We start from the raw sequence: 23,085 nt of genomic DNA, 5'->3' as shown, positions 1-23,085 counted from the left end.
GTTGGTGTGATTGCGACTCCCGGCAGCCCCCGCGAGTAGCGCGCTAGGCTCTCTTCAGTTTCTCTCGCCCTCGTTCGGCGAAAACTACAGTTCCCAGGAGGTCTCGCGCGAAGCGGCTTGGAAGTGGGCAGCCTGGAAGTCACTTGGGCCACCGGAGCTGGCGGCGTCTTCCAAGCGAGCCGCGCGGGGGCCAGACGCCGCGGTCGAAGAATCCGCTGGGGCGGGCAACCGGTATATCCAGGTATGGGGTTCCAGGCTGAAGGAGCAGCCTGGTGCAAAGGTGAAGGGGAATTGGTGGCTGCTCGGACCCCCCTTCCTCCCCTCTCGGGGGGTCAGCACCGACGGACTACCAGGCGGACGGCCGGGTTCTGGGCATTGGCTGTGGGGGGCGGCGGCGCTGAGACTCACGCCCTTCTGGACTCGGCTGGGGGGACTCGAGCCCGCGTGGCTCAACTTTCCTGACGTGCAAGCTGGAGCTGTGTGAGGCGGTGGTGGGGATATGGTGCGGGGGGGGGGATCCTGGAGTCGGGGGAGCTGTGGGGTGCACGTCCCAAATCAGCCACTCCAGAGCTGCGGTGTAAGGCAAACGCGTCGAACCTCAGTGCCCCCCGCGCCCCCGCCCTTCGATGAAATGGGGAAGGAGAATGTCTGTGGGTTTTTGTTGTTGTTGTTGTTGCTGTTGTTGTTGTTAATTAAAAAAAATTTTTTTTTTTTCCTGGGGATTCGTTTTTTGAGACCTGGCGAATAAGGCATTTGCCACATGGAAGGTACTTGTTAGGTGTTGGCGTTATTGTTAGCTCCTGGAGAAAGGAGGTGAAGATAATCGATTGCCCAGGGTGAACGGTTAGTTGAAGCATTTGCCGAGTCCATAGTTAGCACTCAGTGCAGGAGAGCTGTTCTGGAAACAGATTATTTTGTTTCAGAGCTTTGGTTTGGGGAAGCAGGGAGAGGGAAAGGGAGAGGGAGAGGGAGATTCATATTTGAAGCTCGGCCATTCACCAGCTGTGTGACCTTGGCCAGCTGTCTTCAACCTCTTGTGCCTCAGTTTCCCTGTTTGTATAATGGGGATTTCAGTAGCAGCCACCTCATAGACAGTTGCTTTGAAGATGCAATGAAAATGCCATGTGTAATGTGCTTAGTGCAGCAAGCTGGCATAGAGCATTCAGTAAATGGTATCATTTATTCAGTCTTTTCTCAGGGGCCCAGAGACCCTCTGAGAGGGGTGTGTGGGTGTCTCTGGCTGTATGTAATCTTGGTCTCCTCAGCGGTCTAGGTTCTTCATTTATAAAAATGGGACCACAGCAGGACCACCCTCAAAGGATGAGATTGCATTCCCAGTCTGAGCCACCCCTCACTAAGTAGCAGCCCTTATGTATTATAATTGTTCTTCAATATTCTCCATCTGGCCCAGAGACTGCTTCACTGTGGGCTGTGACATGACAGCCCTGAGCTCCCCCACACGTTTGCTCCCAGCCTCAGTGTCCCATCTGTGAAATGGTAGTCATAGGACTTCTATGCCAGAATTGTTCTGCTGATTCCAGGAGATAATTCATGCTTAGTGTTTTGCACAGGTCCCAGCACACATTAAGCACTTGATGAATGTAATGAATGTATCTTTTTTTGTTGCTCTTTTTTTTTTTCCCTCCTGTTGGCTCTTCTGCTTCTGCCTGTGCTTATAGGGCAGAGGTTGGAACAAGGTTAGTGTATCATCCTCCTTTTCCTCCAAGGTTAACTTGTGGCATGTACTGTATAATGTAGGAAATGACAAGAAGAGATGATGCAGACCTGTCTTTACCAGCCACCTGCACACTGCTTCTCTCTCTAAATCACTCCATATTGTGCCTCCTATCCTTTACTTATTATTGGTGCTGGGGTGCTAAGGACTTTTTTAAAGACAGAATCTCACTGTATAGCTGAGTCTGGCCTCAAATTTAAGATCTTCCTGCCTTGGATCCCCTAAAGGGCTTGGATAACACGCATGTACCATCATGCCTGCTGCTCAGCATGCTGTCACTGAACTACACCTCCAGTCCCAATGCTTTAATTATTGTCCCAGTGTGGCCAGTTCTTGACTCTAAAGCTCAGACTGAACTCTTGAACTCAAATATGGAGGCTATGTTTCATTGGTGTCTCCTGATGGCTGTTCTTTGGCACAATAAAACTCAACATGTCCAACTTGAACTCTTCCTCCTCTTCTTCCCAGACTCAGTAGTTACCATTGTGGCAAATGGATAAATTGCCCAAGCCTGAAATTGGGAATTGCTCTTCTTCACTTGCTTTCCTTCATCCCCTTGATTGACACACAGGATGGAGCTGCCATGTTATAGAAACCCCATGTTGTTCTCCCATTTGAGGACCCTAGAAGTTCCTCCAGCCCCTGGAGGTGGCCTTTCTGACAAGGCCGACTTGTGTCTTTTAATTCACCAAGGATTAACTGTGTAGTATATGTATTAAGAAGAGGCAGAGAAGACAATATGGGCCTGACTAGACTGCAGTGACTGCATATATGAAAGGAAGGCTTGACTTTCAGGGGACTCATCCTATGGTTTTAGCCTGGCAAAGATCAGCTGAGTGCTCATTTATTTCTGAAAAAATTATACTCTTGCCAGTAGGTTAGAATATCTTATGTGGGAAAGTGGCCACTCCTGGCATTTGGGGAGACAACACATATACTGTATACCCCAGAAAAGGCTGGGAAGGAAATTTACTACATCTCAATTTAGGTTGAGTCTTTGGTCAGAAACCTGTCATTGTTATTTTCATTTAAGTATGGAAACTTGTGGTCTTAATCAAATTTATGATGGTCATTAAGTTTACCTAAGTGTCCATGTGTGTACACGTGTGTGTGTGTGTGTGTGTGTGTGTGTGTGTGTGTGTGATATCTGCAGAAATAAGGCAGGGATTAAAAAAAAAAATTACCTTGCAGATGGGAGGGGGGAAATTGGGGAAAGGGAAGGAAGGGCTGCTATTGCCCAAGAAGCATTGTACTCATTACCTGACTTAGGGAATTGTAACTCTTTTATAATAACAATTTAAAAAATGAAAGCGCTTCCTAACAACAATAAAAAATCTCCGTTGGCCTCCATTGTTAGTGACAATAGCATATGGTTGTTTAGTAGTCTGAGTAGAATGGTTTAAGTTATATGTGAATCTGTTTTTTAGACATCAAAAATGGAATTTAGGAAATGTGGTGATCATTGCCTATTTTTTTTTGCTGCAAAACACATTTTGCTGATATATTTCAAACTTAGGTTTAATAACTTGCAAAAATCTAAATGTAATTTCATTTTAATAAAGGAGTTGAACAGTCATTTCCAATACAGTGTTAGTTTTTAGCTATTAGGATGAGGGGTTGTTGGACCACTGCACATTTGTACTTTCATAGTATTCTAGTTTTTAGGATTGTTCTGGTAGAGTGTGTGTGTGTGTGTGTGTGTGTGTGTGTGTGTGTGTGTGTGTGAAAGAGAGGGGGAGAGGGAGGAGGGGGGGAGAGGTCAGGTTGGATTTGACTTAAATAAAAAAGAAGTTATACAAGAAAGATAGGCTCATTGTGACATGTCAGACAATTCAGAGATATAGATGGAAAATAGTTGCTCCTATCCACACCCAAGTCCCATTCCCCCAGGGATAACTGGTTGTTCAGATTGTGAGTAATAAGCATTCACTGGCAGGTTTTTAGATACCAGAGTGAAGAAAATGGATGTGCTTTTTGCCCATGGTGATTGATTTTATTTTATGTTAGTACTATGGCTTGAACTTAAGGCCTCACATTCTTGCTTAACTTTTTCACTTACAGCTGACACTCAACCACTTGAGAAGGAATGATAGATTCAGCCTGCCTCCGAGCAAAGTGAGAGTTTTGCAGACTTGTTATCCAAGCTGTTCTGGAAGCATGATCCTCCCAGTCTCAGTCTTCCAACCTCCCATGCAACTGGGATGATAGGCATGTAGTTTCCAGTCAGAGGTGTTACAACTTTTTTTTTGATGGAGCTGGTCTCGAACTTCAGTCTCCTTGATCTTAATCTCCCAAGTAGTTAGGATTACAGGCATAAGCTATTTGTGCTTCACTTTTTTTTGGGGGGGGGTGGTCATGGGTCTTAAACTTGGCCTGGGCACTGTCCCTGAGCTTTTCAGCTCAAGGCTACCGCCCTACCCCTGGGCCTGGGTGTTATCCCTGAGCTCTTTAGCTCAAGGCTACCGCCTTACCCTAGAACCAAGCCCCACTTCCTGTTTTCTAGAGGTTAATTGGAGATAGGAGTCTCAGGTCCTTTTGTGCCCAGGCTGGCTTTGAACTGTGATCCTCAGATCTCAGCCACTGCCCCCACTCATCTGAGCCACTGCCCCCAGCTGTCTGACTTTATTTTTTTTTAATTAAAAAGAAAAGGGAAAAAAAGTCTGACCTATCCATTTTTGAGTGGTTTTAAGTATAATGGAGAAAATAACAGGGTAAAAGGCTGGAAAGTGGCTGGTGAGAGGGAGGAGGGTAGGGAAGGGGTGATTACTGTAGCTGCTGGTCAGGCTAGGCTTCTTGTGCCTCTGAAGAGAAGTCATGTGAGTTGAGATGAGGGTGGGCAAGAGGTACCTCCTGTGTCAGGAACTAGATAAAAAACATTCCAGGCAGAGGAAACAGCAAGTGTAAAGGTCCAGAGGTGGGAATACATTTACTACAGAAATAGTGTCATAAATGAATGGAAAAAAGTGAATTGTCTTAAAATGATATCTATAGCAACAGGGCTGGAAATGTGGCTTAGTGGTAGGGTGCTTGCTTAGCATGCATGAAGCCCTGGGTTTGATTTCTCAGTTCCACATAACTAGAAAGAGCCATAATTGGTCCTGTGGCTCATGTGGTAGAGCACTAGCCTTGAGCAAAAGAAGCTCAGGAATAGTGCCCAGGCCCTGAGTTCAAGCCCCAGGACTAGCACCCCCCCCAAAATATATATATCCATAGCAGCTAATGGTAGGTAACGCAGTATTTATTGTCTGCTAGTTGCTCCTCTTGGCTTTTCACACCTGTTCTTACTTAATCCTGATCGGAGCCCATTGACGTGGTTTTACAAATGAGCAAATGATTTCAGTCTCAGGCTCTATACTCTCTCCTTTCAAGTAGGCAGAAGCCAGTGGAGGAAGTGGACACAGCATTTCCTTTTTTGTTCATTTGACAGGCCAGGTCCTGCAGACTATGTTAGTGCCTTATTCAGCAGCAGGATAGTGTGGGGATGATGTGGTATCATGTTCACTGGCAATAAGATACAATAGACCTGGTATAGTGGCTCACATGTATGATCTCAGGATTCAGGAGGACCATGAGATTGAGGCCAGCCTGGGCTACATAAGCAGGAAACAGGATTAGGTCAGTTTCTGTTAGGGTGCTTTGTTGGTTATTTCAAACTCAAGGTTGACTGTATGGCTTTGACACTAGATACAGGTTGGTGTGAAAGGTAACAGTATGGGTGGAGACAGTGTCTCATTTGGGCAATCTTTGTGAGATTTTGGGTTGGCAGAGGATAGGATGTTCTATCCATTAAGCCAGCCTTATCGGCTATTAAAGTGTCACACTACAACTTAGCAACTAAAATGATGATGTGGCTCTTAAGGGGCTCTTGCACTTCCTCTGCTCTGTGATGTGTCCACTCTGACGTGATAAAACGTGGGCCTGACTTACAGGTTGCTAAGTGTTCTGAATGAATACCATCCCTGGCTCAATGTGAGGACAGTGGTGGATGCTTTGAAGACCAGGCATTTGGAGAGCTCCTTTCACCCATCAGTCTGTAATGCTTTTTTTTTTTTTTTTCCTTTTTCTTCTGCTTAGTCTGTGCTGAGGCTAGACACTGAGACCATTGAACGTAACACAGGTTGAGTATATCACTAGGTCTCAATGGTTCACAGGGATAATGCAACCGCATGGGTGCTAGAAGATCGTCTAAGCATTCTTGATTGATACACAGTCTACTGGCCACATTGTAAAAAGTGTAAAGACGCAGAGGAAATTATTATTCGAGATTTTTGTGCTGATCCTTGGGCTTATCTCAGGGCCTGGGCACTGTCCCTGAGCTTTTTTGCTCAAGGCCTGCATTCTACCACTTGAGCCACAACTCTACTTCCAGCTTTTCAGTGGAAAAAAAGAGTCCCAGCCACTTTCCTGCCCAAGCTGGCTTTGAACAGTGATTCTCAGATCTCTTCCTCCTGAACAGGTAGGATTACAGGAGTGCTCCACTGACTATTAGCTTTTTAGCTTTTTGATCCTGGAGCTTGAACATAGGGCCTGGACATGTTCCTGAGCTTTTGTGCTCAAGGTTAATGCTCTCCCATTTGAGCCAAGACTCTACTTCTGGCATTTTTTTTTCTTTTTTATGATTAATTGGCAATTAGAGTCCCAGGGACTTTGAATGACCATCCTTATACCAAGCCTCTTGAGTATCTACAATTACAGGTGTGAGCTTATGATTAGCTTTTTTTTTTTTTTTTTTTTCCAGTTCTGGGCTTGAGCTCAGGGCCTGAGTACTGTCCTTAGTGCTCTACCACTTGAGCCTCAGCACTATTTCCAGCTTTTTATTTTTATTTTTATTTTTATTGTAATTAGTAAAAGGGTTACATGATATTTGCCAGATAGAAGGTGCATTAATTCACATACATTGATACCCTTTCACATGTCTTGGTACACATTTCCCTCCCCCGCTCACCCCCCACCCTATTTCCAGCTTTTTTATATGTATATGGTACCGAGGAATGGAACCCGGGTCTTCATGCATGCTAGGCAAGCACTCTACCACTAGGCCAAACTCCCGGCCCTAGCTTTTTCTTTTTTATGTTTCTGATAATTGAACCCAGAACGTTAACACATGCTAAGCAAGTACTGTACCAGTTAAGGTCCTGTACTTTTTTTTTTTTTTTTTTGATCATGGGGCTTGAACTTGGCATGGGCCCTGTCCCTGAGCTCTTCAGCTCAAGGCACTACCCTTGAGCCAAGCCCCACTTCTCATTTTCTAGAGGTTAATTGGAGATAAGAGTCTCAGGTCCTTTTGTGCCCAGGCTGGCTTTGAACCGAGATCCTCAGATCTCAGCCTCCTGAGTAGAGCTAGGATTACAAGTGTGAGCCACTGCGCCTTTCTCATCTGTTTGATAGGCATGTATAGCTAATGGCTACCATATTGGATAGCATGGACATAGTATGAGGGTGACCATGATAGATCATATATGCCATTCTTTTTCTTTTTTCTTATTCTGTGAATGGGAGCCCAGAGTCTCATATAGGCTATGCTTTCTGTCCTACTGAGTTGCACCCTGTTGGTGGCGGCTGATGAATAGGAAGCATCTTCAGCAGCAACAGGTTTGTGCACCTCTGTTCCTAGCACTGCACTCAGTGCTGGGTGTTACTGGCGTTCTGTGCCAGTGGGAGCTGTGGTCATTTCCACTTTACAGATGAGGAAGCGGAGGCAAGGAGGCATCAGGAGGCTGCAAACTCAAAGTTGGAAAGTGGTAGAGGCTGACTTCAAGTTCAACTCTAGTCCATGCTTTCATTGTGTATGCATTTATTTATTTATTGGTGCTAGAGGTAAAACCACTGCACTGTGCCCTAGCTCATGCTTTTTTTCTTTCTTTCTTTCTTTTTTTTTTGGTTGGTCGTGGGGCTTGAACTTTGGGCTTGGGCACTCTCCCTAAACTCTTCAGCTCAAGATTACTGCCCTACCCTTAAGCCACAACACCACTTCTGCTTTTCTAGTGGTTAGTTGGAGATAAGAGTCTCACATTCTTTAGTGCCCTGGTTGGCTTTGAACTGCTATCCTCAGATTTCAGCCTCCTGAGTAGGTAGGATTACAAGTGTGAGCCACTGCTCCTGGCCCAGTTCATGCTTTTAAACTTTGTTTGTATGTGGTGCCTTTATAGAGTATTTGAGTCAAGTAGAAGCTTGAGTTTCAGGTGAAGAAAGTTGTGGAAAGACTTGTTATACAAAATGGATTTTGTCAGCAATGGTCCCTAAGTTTCTGTTGGTGCCAGGGTACTGATTGAGACCTGAAAGAGTCCAGGTTTGTTCCTTGGAATTAGCTCTAGGTTTGCTGAAAGCAAGGACCTTACTCTCACAAAAGAGAAGTTTGGGGACAGAGATTGATAGGAAACAGGGAGAGGAAGGCAAACAAGGGCTAGCCTGTTTATAAACTCATTTCAAAGCTATACATGAGGGCTATCCTCTGATATCTGTGGACTTCTTCAAGGCTGGGTGCAGTTCTTCCTGTAGTTCAGCTACAGTAGGATTAGCTGTGAACCTTGCCATACTCTGTGTTGGGAGACATGGTAGAGTGGGCAGGAGCAGGAGAGGTGGTCACAGAAAACCTGTCAATTATTTGGGGTCACTGTTTCAGACTCTTAGGTTCTGTCTTGGCTCAGAGTTCTTCCTCAAAGATGGAGAGTGGATCTGGGTTTCCTACATCAACAAGATAGCAAGTATGACTAAATGCATAGCTGTCCATCTGCTGGCCCGTGCCTGGTTAGGTAAAAGATGCTCTGTGAGGATATGTGGACTGATGCCAACCAGTCTTCACTGGGTTGCATCATATACAAGGCACTGCTATGAGGGATTTTCATTTAATCCTCTGTCTACTCCAGGAGACACTTTGGGAACTACTGTTGTTAATACCTTTAAAAAATAAAGGTACTTATCTGCAGTACTAAGGTTTGAACTCAGGGCCTTGATACTTAGTTAGCAAATCCTCTGTCTTATGAATCACTTTTTTAAATAGGAAAATTGAAGTCTAGAGAAATTTTCAAGTCTCAAAATGAGAATTCACAGTGGAGCCATTTTATCCAGAGGCTAGGCTCTTAAATACTATGTGACTGTCTGTGAATGGACAGATAAGGTGGGTAAGTAGGGTTGTCCACATTAGTTCTGGCCTCTCTGCCCCAGGATAGTCCATGTCAGCTTCCAGACCTTTTGGGGCCTTGAGACTTGAGTACTACTCCAGGCATGGGGTTTTTCTATGTTCTGGAAACTGCTCTTTCTTTTTGTTGAAAACAGTAAAGCAGCCTGGCTAACACAGAGGAGTTCTTAATTCTTCCAATGTGATAATGATCTTGGCTTCTGCTTTAGAGAAAACCCTTGCCTTTAAGCAGCTCTTTCTGCAGTTTCTGTGAATAAACTGTTCAGGTGTCTGTGATGTGCTTCAGAATGGTTGGAAGAGGGGAGAGTGGAGAGGACCAATGTGTGTGTGGGTGAATGAGAGATGAAACAAGATTGGCCACAAGTTGATAACAGTGGGGGTGGGAGAGAGGGTGTACATATTATGCTCTCCCTTTTACCTTTGTGAGTTTGAAGTATCTCACATCATGCAAAGTTAAAAATAGGAACAATAAATTGCACTCAACATTTGTGTGTTTCAAGCTCAAGTGTATACGTAGGGGATTTCCCTGCCTCTTCCCAATCAACTCAATAAAATGTTTGCCTTAAAAAAATAAATAAAAGCTTCATTATGCAAGACAGTACCTAACCAGGGTTTTGGAAAACCCTTTTAAAGGAGACTGCAGTGAGAACACTGGGTTGGCCCTCATAGGCCCCCCCCACTTCTATCAATTCTCTGGCGCATGGGCCACAATGGAGTGGGCCTTGCAGTTAGTTAAGTGAGGTCCCTTTTCCCTACTGTGGGGCTCTCCCACATTTTTTTCCAAAGACTTGTTTTAACAAGAGACCTCAGATCCTCCCAAGATCCTCCTGTCAGGACAGACCACATTGCTCCAGTGACACCTAGCCTTCTTCTCTCTGATGGGGCTTTGTTAAGGACTCAGAAAAAAGCAGAGTACTACCCATTGCAGTGTAAGGCTAGGAAAGTGTTAACCTTTAGCTTTGATTTGTGACAAAAAGGAGGCAAGAACCAGCTTGTGACAGTGCTTGGGACCTGATGATATTTTTCATCAGGCCAGTGGTGAAGACTCCTTCACAACCAGTGTGGTTCTCATTCACATAGAAAGATGTTCCTGCTTTGGGGGATGTTCCTATTTTGGGGGTCTGTAATTCCACAGCCAATTAGATTGTGATGGAATCTCTCGGTGAAAATGGCAGGCAAAGAGAGGAACACACACACTTGGGGTTTCTACAGGTGGCAGATGAGGTGGTCGATGTGATGGGTGCTAGTTGGTCTGACCTTTTTTTTTTTTTTTTTTTGCTTTTGCAAAAGTTTATTGAAAAAAAGTTAACTATAAAAATACACATGACCTGGCCAGGAGTTTGGCCTAGTGGTTAAAGTGCTTGCCTAGCATGCATGAAGACCCGGGTTCGATTCCTCGGTACCACATACATAGAAAAAAGCCGGAAGTAGTGCTGAGGCTCAAGTGGTAGAGCTCTAGCCTTGAGAAAGTCCAAGGACAGTACTCAGACCCTGAGCTCAAGCCCAGGACTGGCAAAAAAAAAAAAATACACATGACCATTTTATATAGTAAAGTAGCCCTTTGGAGAGGAGATGCAGATTTCTGATGAGCTGTCATTATTAAATTCGTTCCAAGGCTTCTAATGTCACGTGATAGTATTTCCTTGTATAACCACCATTCCAATATTGTTCTATTACCCACTAGTAGCCATCTCCACACATTCATCTATTACCAGATTCATAAATGGATCAAATCCACACAGTATACCTTGGTCATGTCTGCCACCATTTAGTTTCAATGATAGCTTCTTGTCCATAAATTTTTTTTAGCTCCGGAGGTGAGCTTTGCTCATGGTTTCTACTCAGTGGGCTCAGAGATGCTTTGGAACAGAACTTGCTGGCTCCTTCATGCACCCGTGGAAGCTAGTTGGTTTGATCTTGATAGACACATCTCCTTTGTTCTTGCTGGGGACTGTCTTTTCTGCAGTGTGCCTTGCTCAGCACTAGGGTCTTGGTTTGGAAGGAGAAGGCAGATAAGAGAGTCCCAGCCTTATACTAAGAATAAAACCCAGGCCTTTTACTTGCTAGGTAAGTCCTATACCACTTAAGCATGTCTCCTGTCTTTTGTGGTTCTTAGGTTTTCAGATAATCTTGTGCTAATTTAGTCATTGATCTTCCTACCTCTGTTACTCGGGTAGGTAGGATTGTAGGTGTGCCTTACCATGTTAGTTTAGTTTCTGAGTTATAAGTCTTGAGAACTTTTACCCACATTCAAGTATTTGGGATTACAGGTATGTACCACCATGCCTACCTCTTTCAAAGGTGCTCCGCCCCCATGCCCCCCAGGTTTTTTTCAAGAGGGGCCTCCAAGAAGAGTTTATGTGGAAAAAGATGGTGGGAGTACCATCAACAGGGTAGGTGACTTCATTTGTGTGTGTTTCCTCTTTGGGAACTGTGCAGGTTAAATCTGAGGGCAGGAAATTCCAATGCTAACCCTGAACATCTGGTTCAGGCTGTGTGAGGAGACCTAGGAGCCTTGGTGGGATGTGGAGAAAGATCCTTCAACCCTCTTGTTTGTTGCACCCTTGTATGGACCAGAAAGATAGTTATAAGTCATTGTGGAGCTCTAAGGAACAGGGCTGTATGGTAAAATAATCTTTATGGAGGTACTCAGCTTTGAGAGAGACTACTAGTAAGGAGGTCATGTCTGTAGTGTGCCTTTGGCTACAAACAAGTGTCTAGTGTGTGCCAGATGCCCGGACAAAGTGCTTCATAAGAAGGACTTCATGGAAGTCTCCCAGCAACCCCTTAAGAGAAGTGCTCTTATTGTTCTTCTTTTGCAGAATTTAAATAACTTGTTCAAGGTCACATGGCTCAAAAATTATGGTGGTTTGATTGGAGCCTGGCAGTCTGACTCCAGAGGCCATTAATTAGCTAACCCCATGTGTTCCAGAAGGGTCTTCAGACGTGAGGTCCCTCAGTCCTCAGAACAAATGCCACAGACTGCTGCCTTCTCCCACCTCCCTATTCTTCAGATCTCACATGAGAATTTCTCTTTCCTTTCCTCCCTTTCTTTTTGTGGTACTGGGGATTAAATTCAGGTACTTGGTAGGCACTTGTTCTACCACTTGAACCCATACCTCCAACCTTTTGCTGCTTTATTATTATTATTATTATTATTATTATTATTTTAAAATAGGATCTGGCGCCGGGAGTTTGGCCTAGTGGGAGAGTGTTTGCCTTGCATGCACAAAGACCCAGGTTCGATTCCTCAGTACCACATACATAGAAAAAAGCTGGAAGTGGTGCTGAGGCTCAAGTGGTAGAGCTCTAGCTTTGAGAAAGTCCAAGGACAGTGCTCAGGCCCTGAGCTCAAGCCCAGGACTGGCAAAAAATAAAATAGGATCTCATTTTTTGTTGGGTTGGCCTGGATTTGAGGTCTTCCTATCCAGATGTGTCACTATCATGCCTTGCTCATTTAAGATGTGAAGTTTTGCTAACATTTTGCCCTTTCTGGCTTCTAACTGGTCATCCTGATCTCTGCCTCCTATGCAGCTGGAATTACAGGTATGATTCCAGGTACCTCACAGGAATCTGTGCTTCTAACAAGCTTCCAGGGATATCGCTATTCCTGGTCCAAGAAGCACATTTTAAGAACCAGCTATGTGGGCAGGGAGTTTGGCCTAGTGATGGAGTCCTTGCCTAGCATACATGAAGACCTGGGTTCGAATCCTTGGTACCACATACATAGAAAAAAGCTGGAAGTGGTGCTGTGGCTCAAGTGGCAGAGCTCAGCCTTGAGGGGAAAAAAAAGTTCAGGCTTTGAGTTCGAGCCCCAGGACTGGCAAAAAAAAAAAAAAAAAAAAAAAAGAACCATCAATGTACTATAACAGGAAGTTCAAATGAAATGGGCCTGAAATAAGGAGATTGATGATCTCTTATAGCAAAGGAGTCCATAATCAATATGAAATTTTACTAAGCTACTCCACAATACCTATAAAGACCCAGTCCCTCTCCCCTTTATGCTACTTTGTCATATGGGGTGTGCCTTCCATGTCCTCAGGCTCCTGTGCAGCCACAAGATGACTGTCAGGGCCATTTACCCAGCAGTAGCGGCAAGAAGACATCTCCTACCTGTCTTCTTACTCCAAAACACTAATGCTTGCCCCCTAGAATCTCCTCATATTTCATTGGTGAGCATAATGTCTCATGACCATTCCTGGACCAATCATAGGCAAGGGCCATCAGGATTCACCATCTTTAGGCTAGGGATGGCACCAGGCCTACCTGAGTGGCTCTGGGAGGAGAATGTAGCAATCAAATCTGAATTTGGTTTAAGAAAGAACTGGGGATGGGGCAGGATCTTAGGGTGACACGTAGCTTTTTTTTTTTTTTTTTTAACTCAGGGCCTGGGCACTGTCCTTGGACACTTTTTTTTTTTTTTTTTTTTTTTTTTTTTGCTCAAGGGTAGTGCTCTGCCACTTGAGCCACATTGCCACTTCATGCTTTTTCTGTGTATGTGGTACTGAGGACTCAAACCTAGGGCTTTGTGCATGCTAGGCAAGCACTCTACTATGAGGCTATGCTTCCAGCCCCAACCAAAATCAATTTGTGGTGATCTCAGTCACTACTTAGCTTTCTGTTCTCTAAACATGGCACTCAGAGATCTGTACCCTAGGAACCCTTGATCTTGTTGGGATGCTCAGTGTTTCATTTGAAAATTCAGGGGCACTTGAGTTGGGCACAAGGCAGCAGGTGCATGGTTTTTGAGAGCTTGCTTTGCTCAGAAACACCCGAGTCTTCTCTGCTTTCTTCTCATGCCTCTGAAAGATTGCTTGGAAAGGAGAGAATGCAGGTCAAGTGCTTGGCCCTTGGCTGACATATGTGGAATGCTCAAGATTGGTCTCTGCACATGTTCACTGTGAGTTGTTAATTGAATAATTTATCACTTAATATTCCTGTGTTCCTCCCCCCAAATATGTGCAACATCCTGTCTATATCTACTGCTGTCACACATGGCTGCCCTGTAGTCATTGTACTGAGAGATGGCAGCAGGATGGAGAGATGTGGCTTGGATTCTGGGGGAGCCATACTATCCATGCATGAATTATGGGTCTGTCCTAGTTCCCTATTGATCTTGGGCAAGCCAGTGAGTCTCACAGTGTCAGTTTTCGTGTCAGAAAGGTACTCCTAGGTTGCTAGGAGAGACTCAGGATCTCAAGCATTGCCTCAGAGTGCTTAGAACACCTCAGTGTCTGACCCTTAGTCATTGATGGACAGGGCTGAATGCTTTCCTGCCAGGTTATTTACAGAGGACTATCAGCCCCTTGTGGGCAGGTTCTGTGTGGTTCTTGTTTATCTCTATGCTCCAGTGTTTGACTTAAAAGTAGACAATCTTTTCCTCCTCCCCATGGTTGAAAGGATTTAAACTCAATGACCAACAGCTGTTTGCTTCCTATCTAGTGTGGGCTCAACTAATCCTGAGAGTAGTATGCACAAATAATGGCAGTGTATAGCTATTGAGCATTTTTGTGGGCTCACTCTGAAGATCTCATTGACTTCTCATGCCATTTTACAGAAGAGGAAACTGAGGCTCAGTAGATACACTTGTGTGGCTCCTTTCAAGAGGAGATCTAGGTCAAAAGTTGGAAACCCAGAGCTATTGTGGCTGGGTTGAATCCCCACCCTGTCATTTTCTTGCTTTGTGACTTTCAGCTTGTGACATGTGTGTTCAGTATTCTTGTCTGTAGGATATCTGCTATCTAGATAGAGAATAATTGTAAGACTGGGGAGAGATACTCCATATGAGGGGTTTGGAACCATTCTGTCCTTTGCACAATTTTCCATGGGGTTTTTGGGGTGGTTGTTATTCTTAGCCATTGGGGTACGGACATTCAAACTGGCTGGAGGAGATCAGCAGCAGTCTTACTGTCTCTGCAAGCTGGTGCTTATCCTCAGAAGCAAGGGAGCCCACCTGGTAGTGGGAGGTTGGGAATGTAATAGCCAAGCACAAGCTCAGGCCAAGGGATGCCATGGCACAGATCCAGCCCTGGCTCTGTCCCTGAACAGGTGGCTTATTCCTGAATCGAAGGTAGCAGGCGAGTTGTCTTTGTTACCTTAGAGCTTTCTCTTAAGCCCATTCAGACTCCTGGACCACGTGTCTGGTGAGTAAAGTCTTCTTTTATTTCCTCCCCAAAGGGACTATTGGCAAAACAGCCCTCTTTGGGAATGTGCCTGTGCTCGAAGCCTAGATATCTCTGGGGGAACTCCAGTGGCTGGTGTGTTCTTGCTGCTGTTGAATAAGTTGCTGTTAGAAGCTGGCACGGCTGGTTCCTGTTTCCGCATTCCAGACACCCACAGTACTGGAGGAGGCACCACCCTAGGGCGGCCAGAGAGCTGAGGCAGGTGGCCTTCGCCTTTAGGAAGACTGGGGACAGGTACCACACCTGGGGCCAACCTAACAGTCGCCTGCCTACTCTGTGATCAGGACTGAATTCCAGGACACTGGTTAGGTGAGCAAACTTGTAGAGAAAGTTAATAACGTGTTTCTTCTTTATGGGAATTAAACTGTTGGCTTTTTTGTTTTCTCTCATTGCCCCTCCTTCTTGTCTTCTCCCATGAAGTATTTACCTATGAGTCCCTAACTGTAAATATTGGGTGAGTGGGGTGTTGAGGAAGTAAGAGGAAAATGGAGGGCACTTTCCAAGGGAAGAAGTTAGGGACTTTAGTTGAACTCCTACTGGATATAGACTTTCTTGCCAGGGGCTGTGGGCACCTAGCCTATCCCCCACAGGCTGTGTGATCTCAAGTCCCCCTATCCTTGCTGATTCTCAGGTTTCTCTTCTTAGGAAATAGCAGCAGTACCACACCCACACTGAGCCATAGAGATATGAAGTATTCAGAGCTTGGACGGACATTACCTGTCCTTGTGCCCCACCTCAGCCCCTAGGCTCCTGTGGCTTCCTATGTGACACTATCTCTGCCCTGGCCATTCTAGCTTGCCACCCTGAAGCTACTCTGTCCTCTTGCAGTTGTTCCTGCCTCCCAGCCTTTCCCTAGCTCTTCTCTTTGCCTGGAGTTTTTCCTTGAGGAGCCTCCTAAATCTCAGTCTTTCTGGTCACCTTCCCCCTTCCCTGGGAACCTTCCTGCTTACTAAATAGTGCCTTCACTTTACTAAATAGAACACTCAAGCCCTTTATTCTGCTTCATTTTTCTTTTCCTTTTATTTGTGCTAGTCCTGGGGCTTGAACTTGGCCTGTCCCTGAGCTTTGTGGTCAAGGCTAACACTCTACCACTTGGAACCTTAGTTCCACTTCTAGCTTTTTGGTGAGTAATTGAAGATAAGAGTCTTAGGGACTTTCTTGCCCAGGCTGGCTTCAAGCTGTGATCCTCAGATCTCAGCTATAAATGACCACCTTGCTTTGGTTTTCTTCATAGCATTTCTTTGTACTTGTATTTGTTTTATCTACCCCTCCTCACAACTGCATGGAAGTCCTGTACCTCTTGTCCTTGTCCACACCACCTGACATGTGGTAGGTGCAGCCTAAGTTATTTAATGAATGGCTTTATGGTATCAGGTACCATAAATGGTGAGGATACAGTGGCCAGCCCCAGGTGGAGTTTAATTAGAATATCAATGATTGCCACCACAGTCATACAGCCATTCTCTGGGCCTGCCTACAACCTCTGGTTTCCTGGCTCAACTCTGGCCCTGGTAGCTGCTCATATAGGCATTCTGTGAGGACCCAACGTGGCTCAGGAGGCCTGGATACTAGTGAGTGTAATTTAGGTGGGTAATGTGCATTTGTGGAAAGTTGACTTTTCTGCAGGCTTTATTCTGCGGCAGGGAGTCCAGGGAATGCCTGGGAAGTAGGAGTGAACCAGCCACACTTTATCAGTCTCTACTGCTTTAATAGGCAATAATTCTTGCTTGTGGGTTGAGCAGGTCTTAATTAAATGGTGAGCTTGAGGAGTCTGACTATGTAATAGCTGACACGTTTTCATCTGTTTTCTGGCTCTCAGTGGTAGCAATTGATTCTGTAAAAATATCCTGGGCAGGGCTTCCCTGAGCTCCCAGAAGTGAGGTCAGCATGAGATACCCATGGATTTGATGCTGCCCTGTCCCATAGCCTTACCCTTTGGGGCCCGCTGCTGCTTGCAGAATGTGCACAGTGTAGAGAGCTGCTGTAGCAGGAGCAAACTACCTGTGTCCTTTGAGTTCCGAGTTCAGTCTTTCTCTAGGCCTTGGTTTCCTTGTCTGGAAAGTGAGGCTAATTATAGTGCCTGCAGTTAAGTGAGAAGTTAAAGGCACTGTGTGTGGTATATGGCAAGACTCAAGAAATGGGGATGGTGGGTCAGATGTGTGGGCATGCCTGTGGTTCTAGCTGATGGGAAGGGGAAATTAAGAGGACCAAGGTTCAAGACCAGCCAAGGCAAAGAATCAGCAAGACTCCAGTTCAACATATAAGTAGTATAATGGCCTATGTCTATTATTCCAGCTGTGCAAGGAGGCATAGATAGGAAGATTACCATAGGTGGAAGGATCTCAATCTGAGGCATTTCTGGGCCAAAACACAAGACCTTCTCTGAATAATAACTAAAACAAAAAAGGGCTGAAGGCATGGATCAAGTAGTAGAGCGCCTACTTAGCAAGTGGAAGGGCCTGATTTCAAACCCTAGTACTGCCTAGAAAAAAAAAAGAAAGAAAGAAAAAGGGGAGAAAAAAAGGAGAATGGAAATTATGTTTTTATGAGTTGACTTCATAATACTTTCAGCCTGGCCTTTTTTAGGAGGGTCTCTTTCCTATTCTTTTCTACCCTCCTCCCAAGTCAGCATCCTCTTACTTCCCTCACTGGTAATAACAAGTATTTTGGCCTATTTTTCTCTGTGGTTACATGATGCTGTGGGGGAAAATTATGTCCTATAAGAGATAATACTATTCTCATCCAGCATTTTACTTTTTGCACATAGAAATACCATGTAGAAATGCTTGAATCCTTAGATCCTTTTTTGGTTCATAAACATGATGATTGGCTTATCATGTGCCTGCGTGACATGTGTCTCCCTTAAATATTGTTACGATGTGGGCACATTACCCATCTGACATGAAAAAAAGAAAAAAAAAGAAATACTTGAGTCCTTATGTAATACTCAAGAGTGGTGTGTGTGTGTTTTGCTGGAGATTAAACTTACAACCTTCAGCATGTTTGGCAAGAGCTCTACCATTGAGCTATACCTCCAGCCTGAGGTTGATTCCTTGAATGGCTGTGTAAGGCATGGTGGTGTGGGTGTACCATAATTTATTCCGTCTGGGTGTTACTGATGTACATTCTTTTTGTTTCTTTCTCCCCCCTCCCAAAGTATTACTCTCTCTGATGATCTTTTAATTACATTACAGTCATCCAACCTGCCTCGCCATCTCATTCACAGGTGGCAGCAGTATAATTAATGATGGCCTTGTCCAGCTAGGGGATGTGTTTTCTTCAGGTTCTCACCAGGCTCAGCACAGTGATGAGCCATTTACTAAAAATGATTTTTAGCTGTAAAAAATGATGAATAGATTCATTTCCCCTCTACAGATTAGTTGTGCCTAACAGGTACTTATTACAAAATTAGAGAAAGAGGGCCAGTTCATGACTTTCTCTTAACAGTTTTTCATGAAATCATACTATGCAAGAATTACATTTCTGTTAGGGTTTCCCTCCTTCTCTTCGTCCTTCTATCCTTCCTTTTTGTTCTAGAATTTGAACTCAAGATCTTGTGTTTACTAGACATTTTATCATTTGAGCCACACCTACTGCCCAGGATGTTTCTTTTATAGCTAGCACTTCACTTTGAGAATGTGTTTTTCTTCACAGAACTTGTGCTCTGTTGTACCTAGATAAGAATTTTCTCCTGGTCACAATAGATGCCTTAAAATGCCAATAGCTTGTGTATATATGTGTGTGGTAGGAGGTTAATGGGTTTGAAAGTGGGGTATCATGCTTTTCAGGCAGCTATACCTCCAAAACCCTGTTTGCTTTAATTTTCAAGTAAAGTCTGTCAGTTTATTGGTTGAGGTAGGGTCTCACTAGCTTCTGCCAAACTGACTTTGAACTGTGATCCTCCTGATCACTGCTTTTTGAGTAGCTGGGATTATAGATGTGAGCTACTTAACTCACAGTTTATTATTTCTCATGTACCTGTAGTCAACTAAGGCTTGGCTAGATGGCTCTGTTGTTGGTCCTGCCTGGGTCCTGTGGCAGTAGTCAGAGGGTTAATGGGACCAGAATATTCACAAATGGTTTCTCTTCAAACAATCACTTGGAGATGACTAATTTTATCTTCCCATGTAGTCTCAGGACTTCCCCTCCTGTGTGGACTCACCAGCCTAGTAGCTGGACTGCAAGGCACTGGTGGCTCACACCTATAACACTAATTGCTGTGGGGGCTGAGATCTGAGGATCACAGTTCAAAGCCATCCCAGGCAGGAAAGTCCATGAGATTCTTATCTCCCATGAACCACCAGAAAACCAGAGATGGCTCAAAACTGGTAGCGTGCTAGCCTTGAGCAGAAGAGCTCAGGGGCAGTGCCCCAGTCCCAAGCTCTCAAGCCCCATGTCTGGCAAAACACAGCAACCTACAATCTCTTAAGCCTGCTCTCCATTAGGCTTGGGTTTAGACCCAGCCAGCCCTGTATCACTTCTTCCTCATTCTGTTGGTTAGAGTGAGTCATGTTGTCAGCCCAGATTCAGTAATGGAGGTATGACACAGGACCTGAGTTCCAGGAAGTGTGGTCCATAGTGGACTGTGTTGGTATTAGCTGCCTCAGGGTTCATTTCTATACACAAAGAGGTCAGGGCCAGTAGAATGAGATGGAACTGCACCTCACCAGAGCCCTAGATTCTTCTGTCTGTTTTACCATTCCTAGATACGGTCTCCCCCCCCCCAACACTTCCCACCCTATATCCTTGTTATAGATAGGGAAGGGCTTGACAATTGTCAGCACCATATTTTCTTAATCCATTTATCAGTTGATGGACACCTAGACTGATTCCGTGCCTGATGGTGCAGATGCTTTTGGCACAGAAGGCAGGACTTCTGTTTCTGTGTATGTGTATGTGTGTGTGAGCACATGCATATGCATATGTGTATATGTAGGTGTATGTGCATGTGGTACAAGAAGCCTGTTGTTGCTAGGCACTGGTGACTCACACTTGTAGTCCTAGCTCAGGAGGCTGCAATCTGAGGATGGTGGTTCAAAGCCAGTCCAGGGAGGAAAGGCCATGAAACTCTTAACTCCAGTTAACCTCCAGAAAATTGGATGTGAAGCTGTAGCTCAAAGTGGTAGAGCACTAGCCTTGAGCACAAAAGCTCAGGGACAGTGCCCAGGCCCTGAGTTCAAATTCTATGACAGATGGGGGCAGGGGGGAAGCTGTTTTTGTCTCTTTCTGTGTTCTGTAGGGTAGGTAAATGGCCATGGATGGCTATTGCCTAGATCCATTATTTCATGAGAGGTTTGCAAAAATTGTAACATCATAATGTAATTCCACTTTTCATCTATTGGCTAAAATAGTCCTCTGGAGAGAACTTTCCTCATATATTATTTAGTCACCTGGCTCTTTTGAACTTTTGTGGAAATGAGTATAGTACTTGGACTGCTGCTTCCTGATCTGCTAAGTCTTTCCTTCAGGGATTCAGATCTTCTGTCTTGGGTTTTGTGTTCATTCATTCCATCTTTGCTGGTCCCTGCCAATCCCAAGCTTGTCTATAGATAAATCTGCTGCTCCCAGCCATCTACTGGGCAGGTGTGGCCACTCCAGGCCTTACCTTTGACCAGGTGGGGCCTTGTGCATGTTTGTCAGTCAATGTCACCAGGAGAGGAAACACTAGAGGACTTGAAACTGTTGACATTTTCTTTCTCCCATCCTTCTTTCTTGCCTTTGCATTCTCAGGCTTCCATGTGTTTGCAACTCCATGCCAGGGGATTAATTCTTTTATGCTTGGGGTAGGAGGCTTTGAACATTTGACTTTCTTCTGATCTGACCCTTCATTCCTAGACAAAAGAACAATAAAGGACTCTGCTGGTTGATGAGGCCGGTAGCCTGACCAGGAGTGAGCTCTGACCTTAGCCACTGTTGTCTGGCTTGTAAATTCTTTAGAGCAATAGCACACTTGAAATCATTTGCATGCTGTGGGATCAGTTCCGCATTCTATTACAAGATATCCTTGCTTCTGAAGATTACAACCCATTTATTCCTCTGGGAGAATATTTGATGTGCAGTGATGTGCAGTTGATGAATTCATTCAATAGTTGGTTTATTCATTCAACAAATATTTACTATCACATATGTTTCTGAGTCTTGGGACAGAGCATGAGAAAGCCAATCCTTGAGTTTATGTTTAGGATAAGGGACACAGAGTATAAAGAAGTAAACAAACTAATAAGATAATTTCAAGAGTTGGGTGATAATGCCATCAGTTCATTAAAGCAGAATTGTGAGACCCACCTGGCAGGTGGAGGAAGATCATGGGAGTCTGGACAGTGGGTGGCAAGAGAACTTCAGTAGGGTGAGTATGCATCAGCTGAGGCTGGAATGGCATGCAAGTGCCAGCCTCAGGAAAAATCTGGGGAAAAGTTTTCCTGGCAGAAGGAATAGTGGGCACAGAGATGTTGTAGGGATGTTTGGTGTGTGAAAGAAAGCAAAGTAATCACTCTTGTAAGTTGGGTGTTGAAGGGTAGGCCATGGGCACAGCAAGCACCTGGTGAAGCATCAGTGTGTCAAGAGATTGAGGTGGGGGAGTGGAAACAGGACACTGGAAGAGGTAGACAGGATTGAAGGTCAGGACTGACACAGAGCTGGGTCAGAGTTATGACAGTGAGCTAAGGAAGACTATGCCAAGCTGTACTTGCCCAGGCATTGTCCAAGAAGGTGGTGAGCAGAGTGGAAGATTTTTCAGAGGGCTCAGACTTTGGTTTGCAGATTCTTATGGTGGTAATAACAGCCCAGTCACTTTAACACATGTTGATGTGTTCTATATCCGTCTGTTTGTTTCTCCCTTTCTCTGTCTCACACACATGACCCATGTCTCATCTAGCCATCTCCTTCCTTCCTTCCTTCCTTCCTTCCTTCCTTCCTTCCTTCCTTCCTTTCTTTCTGTGGGTCATGGGGCTTGAACTTGGCCAGGGTGTTGTCCCTGAGCTCTTCAGTTCAAGGCTACCACTTTACCCTAGAGCCAAGCCCCACTTTCCATTTTCTACAGGTTAATTGGAGATAAGAGTCTCAGGTTCTTTTGTGCCTGGGATGGCTTTGAACCTTGATCCTCAGATCTCAGCTTCCTTAGTAGCTAGGATTACAGGCGTGAGCCACTGTGCCCAGTGTGCTTTTTTTCCTTTTTAAAGGCCTGAGGATTGAACTCTGGACCTTGTGCTTACTAGTCAGGTGTTTTTATCACTTGAACCATGCTTCTAGCCTTCATTTTAGCATTTGTTACAGTTATCTCTTGTTTCCATTTTGCAAATGAGAAACAGAGGCCCAGAGAAGTGAAGCCCTTGATTCTTGTCACCCCAGTTGTATGGGGTTGGAACCTGGGTAGCCTACCTCCAGTCTGATCTGCTGTTCTTTTCCTTCCATTAATATGTTGACTTAGCTAGTGTCTGTGAGCAGCACAGGATCCATATTCTACATTTGTGAAGTCAGGAGGGGATGAAGCCCATACTAATGTAGATCCTGATAGAGCTTTTATTACAGGATTTATTGCAGGGCAGAAAAGGACTTTGCAGTTGCTGACACATATCTCCAGATAGGGTGCGGCTGGGCCCCCAAGTTTGCACTCTTGAGACCAAAAGTCTTCTCAGCTGTCAAATCCTCCTTATCACCTTCTCCAGTGCTCTGAAGTAAAGAGAGTTCTCTTTACCTGAGGGGTGGCCTGCATGATTTACTCAGTGTTCATCCTAGAGGATGGAGATGTGACCCCCTCCAGTCTAATCCTGGTCTGGGGGCACTGAGATATTCCTCTACTTACATTTAAACCTCACAGCAAGGATTTGACATTGATGGATTTTTAAATTTGTAGAAGCTACACTCTGGCTGTGAACAGTTTAACCATGAAGCAGTATGTAAAGCATGGATGTTCTCTTGTCTTCATCCTGACCCTGTGGCCTCTTCTGCTCCCTGCTTTCTGCACAGGGTATGCTAAGAACAGCCTTCTAGCTCTTTCACTGGGTGGCAAATTGTGTACATTAAGCACCAGA

The 23,085-nt window shown here is 44.8% G+C and overlaps 1 protein-coding gene, 1 non-coding gene and 1 pseudogene across 5 annotated transcripts in view; 2 read left to right on the top strand and 1 right to left on the bottom strand.

Annotated features, from left to right (window-relative positions):
- The window catches only part of Sipa1l3 (signal induced proliferation associated 1 like 3), a 157,512-nt gene that overhangs the window by 85 nt on the left and 134,342 nt on the right, over positions 1-23,085 (top strand). For 3 of the 4 annotated variants that reach the window (XM_090322147.1, XM_090322148.1, XM_090322145.1), the window contains exon 1: positions 84-241. The exons of the other annotated variant lie outside the window; for it this stretch is intronic. The gene's annotated coding sequence lies outside the window, so the exon portion shown is untranslated. Of the gene's footprint in view, positions 1-83; positions 242-23,085 lie in introns of those variants that run through there. 4 annotated transcript variants of the gene reach the window in all.
- On the bottom strand, positions 10,473-10,705 carry LOC150043905 (small nuclear ribonucleoprotein G pseudogene; annotated as a pseudogene).
- Positions 17,854-17,957, top strand: LOC150043904 (small nucleolar RNA U13). Its single transcript, XR_016533438.1, has one exon. It is a non-coding gene; the product is annotated as a small nucleolar RNA U13 (small nucleolar RNA).

Source organism: Megascapheus bottae, chromosome 31 (assembly GCF_031878675.1).
Source record: "Megascapheus bottae isolate mThoBot1 chromosome 31, mThoBot2.hap1, whole genome shotgun sequence".
In the NCBI taxonomy this organism is placed as follows: Eukaryota; Metazoa; Chordata; class Mammalia; order Rodentia; family Geomyidae; genus Megascapheus; species Megascapheus bottae.
The sequence above is the reverse complement of the archived record's forward strand: the minus strand, read 5'-3'. Positions and strand labels throughout refer to the sequence as shown.